General features: G+C 37.7%; 1 long non-coding RNA gene across 1 annotated transcript; it reads left to right on the top strand.

The window, feature by feature from the left end:
• The first annotated feature begins 981 nt into the window (after positions 1-981).
• On the top strand, positions 982-2,050 carry LOC148102583 (uncharacterized). The gene is made up of 3 exons (XR_015719137.1): positions 982-1,065; positions 1,441-1,593; positions 1,964-2,050. It is a non-coding gene; the product is annotated as an uncharacterized LOC148102583 (long non-coding RNA).
• Positions 2,051-14,852: the final 12,802 nt, after the last annotated feature.

Below are 14,852 nucleotides of genomic sequence, written 5' to 3'. Positions count from 1 at the left end.
TGAGCTCTGTGGGTTTTTGCAGCAGCTCTACCTGTACTAGCTGCACCTGCTCCTTGTCTTTTCTATCTCTGACTTTATGTCCTCTACAAGAGTTTCTGGTTTTTTTTGCTAGTTCTTCAAATGTTCAATAAAAACATCTATGCTAATTCATAACGAAGAAAGCTTTGTAATGAAGACTGTCATTTCCAAAACACTGCCCGCCCTCACCCCGCGGTCCGCAGCGCTGTTGAAAAGGCTGTGGAAGTCCCTATATTAAACACGTAGACCTGTGACACAAAAATCACCAAACTCGGACGACCACAGACTGTTTTCCTTCTATGGGCTGGGTTGGCATGTAAAAGGGCATTTATTCCCTTCAAAGACCTGCAGTTCAAAAAAGCGCCCCTCCGACAGCCAAACCCATCTGTTCTCTGGTTGGATTGTTACATTTGTGATTGACATGACATTGACTAATCAGATGAAAGGAAGAAAAATAGGGTCAAAATTCGTACTTGTAACTTGCAGGGTTTTTTTGGCTAAGTCCACACACAAATCTTTTTTACACACGCACAAATCTTTTTTACACATACAAATCTTTTTTACGCACACACAAATTTTTTTTACACATACAAATCTTTTTTACGCACACACAAATCTTTTTTACACACACACAAAATTTTTTTACACATACAAATCCTGATTTACAAGTACAAATCCTGATTTACAAGTACAAAACCGATTTACAAGTACAAAATATTTATGACCACATTTTGAGCCCATATAATATCACATTAAACCTAATTATGAGGCACTCATAACATAATTTGGTTTTCTGTGTGAATAGATTTGCCAACTGACTCTTCAGTTACATTGTGTATTTACTGCACCGTGGTGTTAGTGAGATTTTGGACATTGAACAGCTTTAGCTAATATCATTAGCGGCATTATGCTAGCTTACATCCCTACCCCTCCTGCCCTCACCTGCTGTCCTTTTGTTTTTGTTTTTTTTGCTGCACATTGAGAGACGACCTCTATTCTGCATTTCACCAGGAGTCAGCTGATGGATTGTGGGTTCAAGGTGTTATGGTAAGAAAGTATATTCTATTTTCGCTTAAGGTTTCTGTAACTTAATTATAATAGGTTTTGTATAATTATTAGGTGCATGCATACACAAATAGACCACCCTATTAATACAACTGAGATATCCAAAATCTGCCATAGGTTTAACTTATACCTGTATGTATTGTCAGAAAGGTGATTACTGGACTCACATTAATGCACACTTGAACTAAAATGAGGTTGTAACTTGTGGGTTGTTGGGTTGCAAATCAGAAACAAACATCTTTGGATTTTTTTAAATCCCATAAGATCTGGAAACACAGTTTTTATTCAACAAAACATTACTGATTAACCAAGCACAGTGCCTGCTGTTATTTCAAAAATAATTTTATGTCATTTCAGATAAAATGCAGCATTCCAGTGCATCCCAAACATGCCTTTACAGTCAAGGTTTCTGACGGAGCTGAGTTTCTCTCTGACAGTCTGCTGAAAGTGTTTGCAAAGTGATCGGGGGAACAGGGCACAAAGCTAAAGGATGTAGCTGCCATGATGACAGTAAGAACTTTAAAATTCTTTAACTACAAAGTGTATATGTATTGCATTAGGTCAGTAAAAGAATTTTATGCTGCATCCATTGAAACAGTCAACTATTACCTGTGATACTGATTCCACTGAAAGGATGCCATAAATTTCATCATGCATTTACTTGCCCACTGAGAAAAATTTATCTTTTTTTAAAAATATATGTTCTGGAAACTATATATCCATAAAGTTGATGTCAAACAGGAATTTTTGATATTGCTTTGTAGATGCTGGTGTTGCATGTTGACTGGTTTAAAAAGTCAAGAGTTTTTGTCTGGGATCATTTTCTTCTGTGCTACTGAAAAGTTCACAAATCTCTGTTTTCTTTGTTATAATACTTTAGGATGACATTAATGCTCAAAGGGAGTCCCTCATCAAAGTGCTCCGCATCTGTGTGAAAGACAATTGCAACATCTTGGTGCAGGAGTTCATTGTGAGTGTTTTATGAGTAGATTGTGGCTGTGCAACATTTAAAAATGCATTTAGTTATCCACTTGATCCTCATTGGACTGGTTAGGACCAGTAGTCCTCTTTAATAATTTGAAGTTCACATGAGGCCTGGTAGTGAACTCGGCCACCAGCCCTTGAGGCCCCACCCCCACCCCTGTATTAGGGGTCACATCAGTGTGAAAAAACTTTAAATTTGTCATTCTAGTGAACAAAGGAAAATCCCACCAATATTTACATTAGCTTTTGTTTGAAAAAAAAAAAAAGACCAACTGACCAACAGCTAACCAAATTGTGGGGCTGAAAGTCTAAATTCTAACATCTTCTGAGTGACATAACCTGGATTTCTGATGGGCCGGTGTCTTTCTAACAAAAACTAATGTAAAGCATTTGAAATTATTATGTTTTTCACTCTCTCTTAGAAACTCTGTTAGACCATGAATGGCAGCATGGCAGGCCACTCTTTGGCTATAGCTATTTACTATGTTGCTTTCATTGGTTTAAATTACTCTAACATTAGAACTGGTAGATTCAAAAGAGATGAGTTTAAAAAGGAATCTTAAAAAAATGTTTTGTGTTTAACCAGGACTTGACAGAGGCCACTGCACAGATTGAGAAAACCACAATGAACATATGTCTCCAGAGGATGCACCAGGCAATGACTTTTCTGATGTTGGCATCATCATCGAGGGTATAGTAGTTCTTCAAGATCTGGATAACGTGACCTTTGCAGTAGCCATGCTGTTTGGACCTTTTTTATTCCTTCAGTATGAGTTACCCATCACAGCTCTGCTACACTTTTGAGGTGATTCAAAGGGTGGTAATGGAGTTGGATGCAACTCAGCTCTCAAGAAAAGCTCACAACTAAGACAAAACTGCTCCTGCAAGAAAAGCTCACTGTTATGCATGCAAGGTGATCAGCTCTAGGTGAGAGGACATTTAAATCTCACACTTGTTCTGCTGCATTTTTGAAGCTCAATTCCAGGAACAGATCGCAGGGTTCATTTTTATGTACTCTGCAACTGCCATGAGGATGAGCCGTTTTTTTTGTTGTTTGTTTTTCCTTTTGCTCTGTACAAGTTCTCTGTTTGTCTGTTTGGCAGCATTTTTAAATTTCTCTTTGTATTTTTTCTTTCTTTTACTAGTGAAGAGATGTAGCGTGAACAGTTATACAGTCTAAATATCCCATATGGGTCATGTGAAATGGTATTTTCAGTTTCATTCAGTTGAAGTAAAGAACGTTGAATATTTCTAAGTGTGCTGTTTTGAACCAAGATGTCACAGTATGATCAGTGCTGTAATTTTTGACAGTCACTGTATCAATGTTATTTTTCAGTCTCTTGAATAAAGTTTTTGACCTGCAAGTGCTAATTTCTTTAGTTATTGGGGTAAAATGGGTAATGTTAATAGGAAGGTGTTTGCCAATTCAGTAACCTAATTTAATGTTAATGGAAACTAACATTACGTCAAATTGTTTAGTTATAATTGTTGTTTAACTGAATCTTGACGTCAGAGTCCTTAAATAGAATGTTTTGTATTGTCCTGTAACATTTTTCAAAAGAAACAGTCTAATTTCTTTGCTGTGATTGATTCCAGAGAACTGACATTATTTAACTGTTGATTTATATAGATTCAGTGGAGGAGTAATGTCAGTTTAATTCTTTACCTACTGTCAATGCAGTGAAATTAGACATTTTGTTTTTAAAGGTTACTGGTGGATGCCAGCAACCATCTTGGAAGAGAACAATACAATCTGTTATAAGGCCTCCATTTGAAAATTGTGTATTTGATACTAGAATATAATAGCAAAATGTAATTTGAAGATAACATGTAGTATTTAAGTGACCAAGTAGTACTGGGTAAAAGTTATTGAATGGTGTTGGGATAAAGTGAAAAAATTGTGAAGGATTAAAATATTCCAAGAGCTCAAATTACTTCATCAAAACATGTTTAAGTCACATTTTATCAACACAAATTGCACAGGTTTATTGAACATGAATAAATTGTGTTAATTTAACTCAATTGTTTAAGTTGCTGCCAAAGCAAAACATCTGTGTGCAACAAATGTCCACCATTGAATTAAGTAAATCCAACAACATATTTTTTTCAGTGTGTGTCTGACAGTATGTGCCAGGATCAGGTTCATTATTGTTATTGTTTATTTATTTTTCATAAAGATTTCCAATAGTTTTATCAGAGTTTGCCAGTTGACATAGTTTAAAGCACATTAGCTCCTCACTATGTAGTGCCATAGTCTTTAAATAACTAGGGGAAAAAATCCATCCATCCATTTTCTTATCCAGTTCAGGGTCTGAAATGTATCCTAGATGTCATAGGCCAAAAGGTAGGGGAAACCATAGTGTGTCTTTGAACTGTGGGAAGAATCCAGAGAGAACCCATACAAGGTTGGAAACAGCATTCAAACTCCACACAGGAAGTAACTTTTGGTAACTTTTCTACATATTTTTTCTGACTTTTTTTTTGACAATTCATCAGCTGTTTCTTCCAAAACAGACCTCTTCAGCACATTTTGCTATGTAGCACAACTAGTACAAGGTCTGGTGAGTAAAATTAAACATGTGAGCTGCAACCTTGCAGTTTTGGGATGTAGTATGCTGAGCAAACTCGTTAATGTTGGCTGATAACTTGTCAGAGTGAAGGACTGAATGCTACAACAACTTGTGTCAACATTTCCACAAATTCAGAGATTACCTCTTCACTCACAAATAGATTTAAGCAGTCTCACCAGTGATATATGCTAATATCCAAGAGAAGAGGGTATTTGAAGTGATAAAACAGCACCAGCAGAGTGCTCACAGTGACACATTAACAAGTGACACTGAAAGTGTAACTAGTGATGTGACGTTCTGTATCGAGGCTTCGAAGCTTGTGTCGAGTAATTGAGGCGGCTTCATTTATGGGAGGAGCTGAAAATGATGATGTCCGAAGCCTCGCTGCCCGGCTGTACCACGTGACTGGTTCATGAAGCGGTTCAAACTTTGCCGCAAGATATGACAGCGATATAAACCCCTCAGACTTCATTCAAAAATGTGGGTGTTTGATGGAGAGTTGCGGTTAGTGAGAGTTTGGAGACAGTTTGGAGAGAGTTTGGAGGTTTATGAGAGTGAGAAGAGAAAGTCAGGAGAGAATGGAGCCAGCTAAGAAGAGGAGGATGTCCTCCCCTGTGTGGGAACATTTTGATTTTATTCCTCCCAACAAGGTGTGTAAATTTCTACAGAAGATGTATTTTCATAATACTGATGGTGCAATACAATTTATGTTAAGCTGTCTTTACTTTTGTACAAGGTGAAGTGTTTGCTATGTGCCAGGGAGCTGGGCTATAACAACAACACCTCATCCATGCTTAGGCACTACAGAGCTTTGCATGAGAATAAGGGGAACACCGATTGTGGAGCAAGACCAGGTGAGCCATCAAATGCCATGATAATATAGCATGCAGTAATGTTACTAAATGATATAACAATATTATACAACTGTTATAAGTTACGTGTGTGAAATTTATATTTGTGCTTTGTTTTTATTGTCTTTCCTCAGGAGAACAATCTCAAATAGATGAAGACCTGGTTAGCATGGTGATTGAGGACTCCCAGCCATTTAGTATTGTGGAGGACAAAGAATTGAAAAGATTTGTTAAATCATTAAATCCTAGCTATGTTCTCCCCACTAAAAAGGTCATAAAAGCAGTGAAAATTTAGTTTTTACAGAATAAAATGTGAACAGGCAGGACTGTGTAGCTGTCCATACCTCAACGTTACAAAAGCACAACCATTGTCCACATCCCAACCACACCTCACCTCACAGTAAATGATCATTTCCATTTTAAGCATTTCCAAATAATCATTTTCCATACTGCCAGTATAAATATACACAGTATACTACCATCACTACAATATACATGTTTTACACACTCCTTTTGTTGTTGACATTTACAGGCTGTGTGCAAAAGGCCACACTCTTCAAACTTCATGCCAACTAATATTTTTATGTCCAGTAGGTGTCCTACTAGAGCAAATGAAGCTTCAAGAAGCTTTGCGCTGGGGTGAACCAATTGGATGAAAAGCTTCAGTGCTTCATGAAGCTTCATCTGCCCATCACTAAGTGTAACTTTTGGAAAAAACTGTTTAATTTTCTTCAGAGGAGGTGGAAAAAAAAGTTCATGATGTTAGTCAAGCAGCAACAAATTCTCTACAAATCAGAAAAGGTTGGATTAGTTTGAGTAACTGATCAGGTCAAGAGTTTTGTGGATGTTTCTGTTCCTTTTCTTTCGGTGTATTTTATTTTTACTTTACATATCTCGGGAATATAGTGCTATGCTCTTGTTTACTAAGGCAAAGGGCTAATTTATGTCAACTAATGATATGAAGTAATAATAAATGTAAAATAATAATACAAATATAATCATGTTATTATAAATTTAAGCTAAATACAGCATTATCATGAAAATAATTCAGTTAATAAAAGCACTGCACCTGGTAATTATCAGTTGCAACAAACAGAAAGAAAAATTACATCAAAATTGCAATTAGTAAACATAACTTTTCAACATTTCACTGCTCGATTTCTGCCCAAATATCTGGAACTGAAGGAGTCTGACAATGTGGCAATTTACGTTAAAATAGGGCAAAAATAAACAAAAGATTTAAAAATGACTGTGCTATAAAACTTATTACTAAATGGTCCAACATTGGAATTCATTTTGCTTTGCTTATTTATTTACTTTGCACTTGTGTTAGTCCTTTGCATTTGAGTTCAATTTCATGAAAAGACTGCAGATTGCTGTTAACACTAAGCAATAAAAGTTAAAGTTAATAGTAAAAGAGTAAGAAGTGATGATAAAACAGAAAACACAACAAAGTTTCACTGAGAAAATAAGACGGCTCTATATTAAGATTTGTTGTGTAACTGTCAGTCAAGTAGATTAATCTCTATACAGGTAAGACCAACGGTTTGACCTCAAATTAACACTCTGTTTATTTTATGTCTGTGAAGGTTCATCCAGGTCATCGCAGTCTAAGGAGCTGGAAAGAAAAGCATCTGGAAGATGTTTTATCTCTCATCCGAGAAGCTTCTTCAGTTCTAAGAGCAATTGGTGGAATTCTTTAAAGTCCAGGCGTGTTTCTTTCCAAGCTCCTTAGACTGTTTATTTTCTATTGGCTTGATGGAAATTTTCATTACAGTAGATGTCTTCAAATATTGTGAAGTTTTCATAGTCTTGTTCTTCATCTTCATATTGGGCACAGGCACTCTGTTGTTTGGAGGTCTGCTTCTTCAAGTACATTACAACTTCTTGGTTTCCATAAATCTATTCAGACACCAATTAACACAATGTTAGTTATGTATTTTGGAATCTATTATGAAGCAAAGATTTTAAAAAGTATTTTCCTGCATTCAAACTAAAGTTGCCTTTTTAATGCAAGTTTCCACCAATGAGTATAACAACACAGGCAAGCTTATATATCTCAACTTACATTTACTCAAGTGCCTTGAGGTGTGACTACTTTTGTGATTTTGTTTTATAATAAACTGAATTGAAATTAGTGCAAATAAGTTGCATGGTGCCAGACATTTTTCATTGTTGAGGTGTAGCAGGATTGCTCCGAGCCCAACTCGAATTACTGAACTCCGCACATACCTCTAAAGGAAAAGGCAGCAAGACTTCATTTTCCGCCACATTTACTTGTGATCTCATTCTTTCATTCACTACCCAGTGTTGCAGTCACTGATTTAAATCAATTTAAATGACTGACTAAAAGTGGTTTCACTTGTTCTTGATTTACGGTATTGAGAAATGGTTAGAAAAGTTTTATGGCATATGATATGTCAGTACTCACTGCTTTTAATTTGTCTTTAACTTTAAAGGTTTTTCCAGTATATTGGTTGACTATTCACATAATTAGAGTTTTTTTATTCTTGAGTTAGTCTGTTAACTGCGTGGTAGATTAAAAACTGAAGGAACCCACGAATCAATATATGGACATTACCTGGGCAAAGATTGCTCTGCTTCACCTCAGCAATATCAGAGTTACAGAGGTTTTATTAGGGACATAGCTGAAGGTTTTGTAGTTTGGCAGAATTTGGACTAATCTGTGAAAGTTTAAATTTCTTCAGCATTGAATAGCAGAAATAAGGCTTTGTCAGGGGTCATTTAATTAAAATAATTAAAAATCCGCAACCGACAACATTGTACATAACAGTAGATTGGTGTGTAATAAGCAAGGGAGAAGGCAGAAAATAGAGACTTTTGATGGGAAACTGTTCTCGAAGTACACAGAGAGCTCTGCAGCAAGTGCGATTCTATCATGGTTGAAGAAACATACCAAAAGTTACAGGGAATTCATTACAATGTTTTTCCAAATGTGATGTGTAGTTTTCGTCTTTTGCTGCTGCTTCAGTGAATTTTGGTTGGACAGTTACAGTTTCGGAATCTTTGAGATGTCTGCTTTCAGCACTTAACAGCATATCCGTGTACGTTGAATAATCCGTGCTTTGTGTTTACATCGTTTGCTGTCTTGACTGCGTTTGGTGGTTGTTGAACGGTTTTGTGAGCATTTAGCTAAGATTCTGACGTTTCTGTAGGTAATTTCCTCCAGGGATCTCTGAGATATAATGCTCTCAAGAATAATGAGGTAAGAGAGAAAACCCATAAACAAAATGGACTGACAGTTATCAATGCCTCTGTTCAATACTTTGCTTCAGAACCAAAAATCTTGAGTTAGAGTAGGTCAGACACAAGGACCGGACTGAAACTGAATGGAAAAAAACACACACCCAATGAATAACTCTGAAAGACCTTCAGAATTCCTGGAGAACTGTGGCTTAAGGGCAATTTTAAAAAATTACAAGTCTGGGCCTTTTTAAACAAAATGACTCAAGACTTTTGCACGGTATTGTATTAAACACAACTAAGAATCAATTGGGGGTTTTTTGCGTTATCCTGTAAGTTTATGGTGAGACATGTTATAGATATGACACAATTTGTACTTTAGTTTTCTAACATCATTTTCCATTGCACCAATCACTTCCTCTAAACCTTCTGCCTTGGGTGCATTTCTGCCCTCAGTGGCTTCATCTTCTGAAAACACAAAGCATAGAACACGGTTATGCTCTTTTCGCATGCACATTTGAGTGGATGACTTTCTGCATGTGTATAAATGTAAAATATACCTTTTACTTTGTAATGTTTCCACTTGTAAACTACAACCACAAAGATGCCAGTTGTATAGCAACTTGAAATGCTCCCAAAAATGGCTCCACAGCATGTAAAAATATAATATAAGCTCTGGCGGACTTGGTTCTATGGTAGGTCTTAAAGGGTTAAAGCAGCCGGTGTCTTTGCTCTGCTGGAAAAAACTATCCCACTGTTTCAGACGTTTGATGGCCGATTTCCAAACTTGTTTATTTCCAAAATCCTTTAAAAGTTTTTGTTTGTCAACTTCTTCAGATTGTTGGAGGAAACATCTTCAGTAAATTCCAGTTACAGGCAGAAACACGGCGTTAGTAAAGTTACTAATGATGCTTCTGCACTCAGAGGTGAAGACGTTTGTTTCCTGCTCGACGTGTCTGCAGCCTTGTTGATCAGGCTGCTCATCGCTGCTGCTCTCAAATGCTTTTCTTCACTTTATCAAAGCGATACTTCAGACTTCATATGAATCAGTGTGAGTCCTCGTCTGCACCGCTGCTGTGTGGAGTCCCGCAGGGATCAATCCTTGGACCAGTTAATGGTATCGGTGAATTCTCTGTTGCTATGCAGATGACACCCAGTTATACTTTTCTGTCAGCCTCAGCACCGACAGCCTCTCCTGCCTCAGTGAATCCTTATCTGAAGTTGCCACACATGTCAAAGTGCTGCTTTCATAAAGTTTAAATGCAAAGAACCAGCAGTCTGTCAGTGATGTGAACTTGTGCAGCTCTGTGAGGCTTTCCAGGACTGTCTGGAAACGTGTTGACTTCCTTTGTAGACGATCACGTCTTCACTCTGTGACAGCGTCTCTTTACTGCGTGTTTCTATTCTGTGATGCCATTGTTATGTTCTAGCTTAACCCTTTAAAACCGGTCAGAGCGGCACGCTCCGTTTTGCTTAACTATTTTTAAATCCCGGTAGCTCTGCAACCACGTAAGCTAGTGCAATTCTTTTTTTGCATAAGAAACCGGAGGAGTTGTACTTACATCTTATGCCATCAGCTTGTCCTCGGTCACAGTTTCCTTCCACATATAGCTTTGCAAAAACTGCATAAAAAGCACTTGCAGCAACAAAAACATAATATTCCAGAAACACACTTTGCCGATCCGATCAGCTGTTCGTAACACTTCCTAGGTCCATCAGCACGAACTATCACATGTCCGCCATGACCTGCCCGAAACCGGAAGTGACGTTATTTTGCGGAAATGTAGTTTTTTTTACCATCAAGGCCTCATGAGCCTACACTGGTGTTTTTAAAAGTTATCTTTGACTTTATGACTTTCTGTGTCGTTTCTGGGATGCTTAGGACTCATATTGCACTGCTGGAAATAGTTTATTTTGATGCATATGCTGCTTTTTTGCAAATCTGCACTATAATATTTATTTTCGTTTTTCCTGCAGTGTATAAAAATTGGTGTATTTCAAAAATAAAACTATGAAGACACTCAAAATAAATTTCCTGTGGTGGGAAACTATTTTGTGCAACTTTTTTGTATTTACAGTTTTGAGGGATAAGCCTCTTAAATTTTTCTAACTAGAAATATATGTTAAAAAAACAAAAACGATTTTCAATTTGTTTGTAGTTTATTGCACTTTTTTGCAATTTATGTAATTTCTATGCACTTAATGCAGACATATTATTAAAATCTGGGCTGTAATGGTTGTATTGATGTATAGCAACTTGAAATGCTCCCAAAAATGGCTCCACAGCATGTAAAAATATAATATAAGCTCTGATGATATTAGACAAAAACACATTTGAGTCCACTCAGCTGTAACACGTCTGTGTTTAACTGACTTCAGTAGAGTCTTTGTCCTGTTAGTGGGACTATGAGCTGCTTCCAGTGCATCACTATCAGCACTAAGAACAGCCGCCGAGGCTGACGGCTCGATGCTGCCGTGATGTGTCACAGAGGAGACTCATGCAGCTGTCACTGTGAGCTCTGTGTTTGATCACATCTGACTAAACCTGACGAGCCAAGCTTGGAGCAAAAGTTAAAGTGCATTTACTCATTTAAGTCATTTAAATCTCCATTCGCATGTAAACTGTGCGTGTTATATATGACAACAGGAACTGACTGAAAAGCATAAAGTTGACCACAGTGACAATGACTCGTACTGAAGCTAAACCTCTGTTCACTTCATAACTGCAAATGTCTCTGCTCATTAACTCCTTTGGCTCTGTCGTCGTTTGTCCTCCTGAGAACAAAAGTATTGAATCCACTACAGAGGACGTGATGAGCAGGCTGGTCTCAGGAGGACATGCCCACTCTGGACTCAAGTACTAAAAGCAGGATGTGGGACTCTGTGCGGTTGTGTGTCGTGGTCGTGTGGTTTTGTTCCAGAAGCTCCGGGAGTTTCATTGTTAAGCTAACGTTTGGTTTCCTGTATCTATTAACACTGAGAACGAATCGTCTTCCTATCTGCGTGACTTGTTCTGTGACTTTCATGTCTTGTGAGATTATTGGGTCACTTTCAGTGTCAGAGTGAAGTGTGATGATATCCTGGTTTCCTTCTTTGTTTCCTTCTTTGTTTCCTTCCCTGCAGAGTTTTCAAACATTATTCCTGTTTTCCTTTTTGACACAGTCTCCTCATGTTTAGTGTTTTTATGTTCATGTCTTCCTGCTTCAGTGGTTTTTGTCCATGTTTTACTTTGTAGTTCTTTCATTGTCTTGATTACCTGCACCTCGTTCCCCAGCTGTGTCCACTTCCTGTTTGATCCTGTGTCCACTTCCTGTTTGATCCTGTGTCCATGAACAGTCCTTCTGTTTCTTCATAGTTTTGATGATAACATCAGTGAATCTGTCTTTGTGCTTCTGCTTCTACTTGTGACTCGTCTTCCTCTCAGTGCTGCCCGCTCACATCAGCAATGATTAAAAATCAATAACCTTGATTGATACTCGCCCTCTGTGGGAGACGTGTGTCTGAGAGATCTACATCAGGCAAACTTTAGTGATTAATGTGATCCTACTGTGCTGTTAAGAGGACATCCTGGACCCCCCAGTGATGCTACATTTGTGGGGGTTGATTCAAACACAAGGACGTCTGTTTCAGCAATAAGTGATCGTTTTATGTAGCGATTATGTTTCTATTGTTAAAAATAAAATAGTTTCTTTCATATGATTTTCTTACCTGAAAACTTCAAAGGTTTTCAGAAATCTGCAGCAGTTTGAACCTTTTCCAAACATTCAGTCTGTGTGTGGACAGCAGGACTTTCATACGTCAGGAAGGAAGAGGAGGGCGAGGCAGGATGTAATGTGGAGGAGGGTCAGACGTTAATGCAGGAAAGTGAAAGAGGACACGAGCATCGAGGAGCCAGAGCAGCGGCAAACGAACCGCACCCACCAACTGTTTTCAATGAGAAGCAGTGTGTGAGCTCTGAAGGCTTCTGGACGTTATCATGTGATGTTTTCAGCTGAATTCACACAGCTGATCTTATATAAAGAAGAATCTGTTATTAAAGTACGTTAAACTGTACCTTTCACTTTGTTATCAAAGCGATTTCAACTTCCCGGCCGACCTAATGAGCCAAAGACGAACAGCATCAGCTTCACGTCTTTGTCCTGTTAGTAGCTTTTACTCTGAAGTCCTTTAAGAACATCATCATGGATCATCTGCAGGTCGATGTTGAAACTATCACCTGTAGTTCTGCAGTTAGTTCACTTTGCTTCATGCACCTCCACCTGGTGGGATCTGGACTGTGTTTTGCTTCACGATGAAGTTGACAAGTTTAGTTTTTATTGGCTGTTCGATCCAGATGTTAACATCAGTATCAGTTACGTTAATCTTTCTCTTTTATTCTATGTGTTGCTGCAGTTTGAAGATGTAAATATTTCTGTACAAACACTTTTCTCTCCCTGTGAAATCAGCAGCTGGACCTTTGGCTGCAACACTGTGAGACAAACTGAACACAAACAGTTTGTTGAGCTGATAGAAAGGCTGCATTTTAAATGACCTGACATGTTTCTCCCTTTATGCTCGCTCCTCTTCTGCAAGGCGAGACGCTGAAGTACCGAAAGTAACGAGTCTGTTTTTTAAAGAGGTAAATGTAGACACACCAAAAAAATCCACTTACATGCAGTAACAGAGTATTTGTACTTTGTTACCAGTGTTGGTCAAGTTACTTGAAAAAAGTAATCAGTAACTAATTACTGATTACTTCCCCCAAAAAGTAATCCTGTTACTTTACTGATTACTTATTTTCAAGAGTAATTAATTACTTAGTTACTTAGTTACTTTTTAAAAACACGATTTACAACCTGAATAGGTGATAAAGCGATAGATCTTTCAGCCCAATTCTACTTTTTCTGCATAATCATCATACAAAATGTAATCAAATGGAAAAGTCTCTTTTTAAAACTTGTTTTATTAGTTTTAATCTTTTAACTTTATGCATCAAGCAAAAATTTAATTATATGCAACATTCTCTGACTTGAAGAAATTAGTTTAACATTTAAACCTATTTTCTGCACATTCCAGCACATAATATATATATATATATATATATATATATATATATATATATTAGTGTTTACACTCAGTCTTTCAAATAGATGCAAGTAAAACACAGCAGAAAATAAATAAAGTCAAAGACTAGCGGTCCTGTTGCTCTATTTTCACCTGTAAAGCAGGAGTGGGGTAGGCGGAGGTTTACCCTGGTGCAGGTGTGCAGCGGTCAGTGGAAGAATCCGCGAGTTTCTCTGTGAGTTTCCCATTACGTCGTAGCTACTCGGTGCTTGTTTGGAAGTTTAGGGGTTTTTTCACTGTAAAAAGAAGTTTTCTTCCCACGCACAGCGGACACTAATGTTTTTGTCACTTTTTATGGAATCAAACTCAAAGTAAGGTCAGTACTTCCACGCTTTAAACGCTGCACGCTCATACTCTCTCTGCACTTGATATATGATCCATTGTTGATCTGCACACAGCTGTTGTCACGAACGTCGCACTCGCTTACGTCACTGTCATGAGACATTCTCGCAAAAAATCACGGTTTTAGTAACGCAGTAACGCAGCGTTTCTACGGGAAAGTAACGGTAATCTAATTACCATTTTTGCAATAGTAATCCCTTACTTTACTCGTTACTTGAAAAAAGTAATCGGATTACAGTAACGTGTTACAAGTAACGCGTTACTGCCCATCTCTGTTTGTTACTTCCTGGCTCTGGTGGTGAAAGTGTTTCAGTCGTGACTGCTGTTGGTTCTTCAGTGTCTGTTAATGTTAAACTGTTATTGGTCATCATAGTTGTTACTTCAAGTCAAGTCCAGGCAGTTTGATCTAAACTGCAAATTTTCAAAAGAAGCTTTAAAAATACTCAAGTTCAGTTTCCAGATATAAAAACACAGATTTCATACAGAAGCCTGAGAAAAGTGTGTTAGATAATCAAAGTGAGTTATGACGAGTTACAGTTGTTATCTTTCCATCATCAGGATCACCCAAACATCAGCTGTTACACAAAGCTGGTTGTCGCCTCATGAGATTAACTCAGGGTTTGTCCTGCGAGCTCATGTGAAAGGGGCGGGTCTGGCAGCATCTGACCAATCAGAAACATGGAGAAGTGTCCAGTGTGTTACAAAGGAAGATGAA

The sequence above is a fragment of the Neolamprologus brichardi genome, chromosome 6, assembly GCF_056152115.1.
Source record: "Neolamprologus brichardi isolate AB-2024 chromosome 6, ASM5615211v1, whole genome shotgun sequence".
Taxonomy (NCBI): Eukaryota; Metazoa; Chordata; class Actinopteri; order Cichliformes; family Cichlidae; genus Neolamprologus; species Neolamprologus brichardi.
Note: the sequence above shows the minus strand (reverse complement) of the source record. Positions and strands in the feature narration are given on the sequence as shown.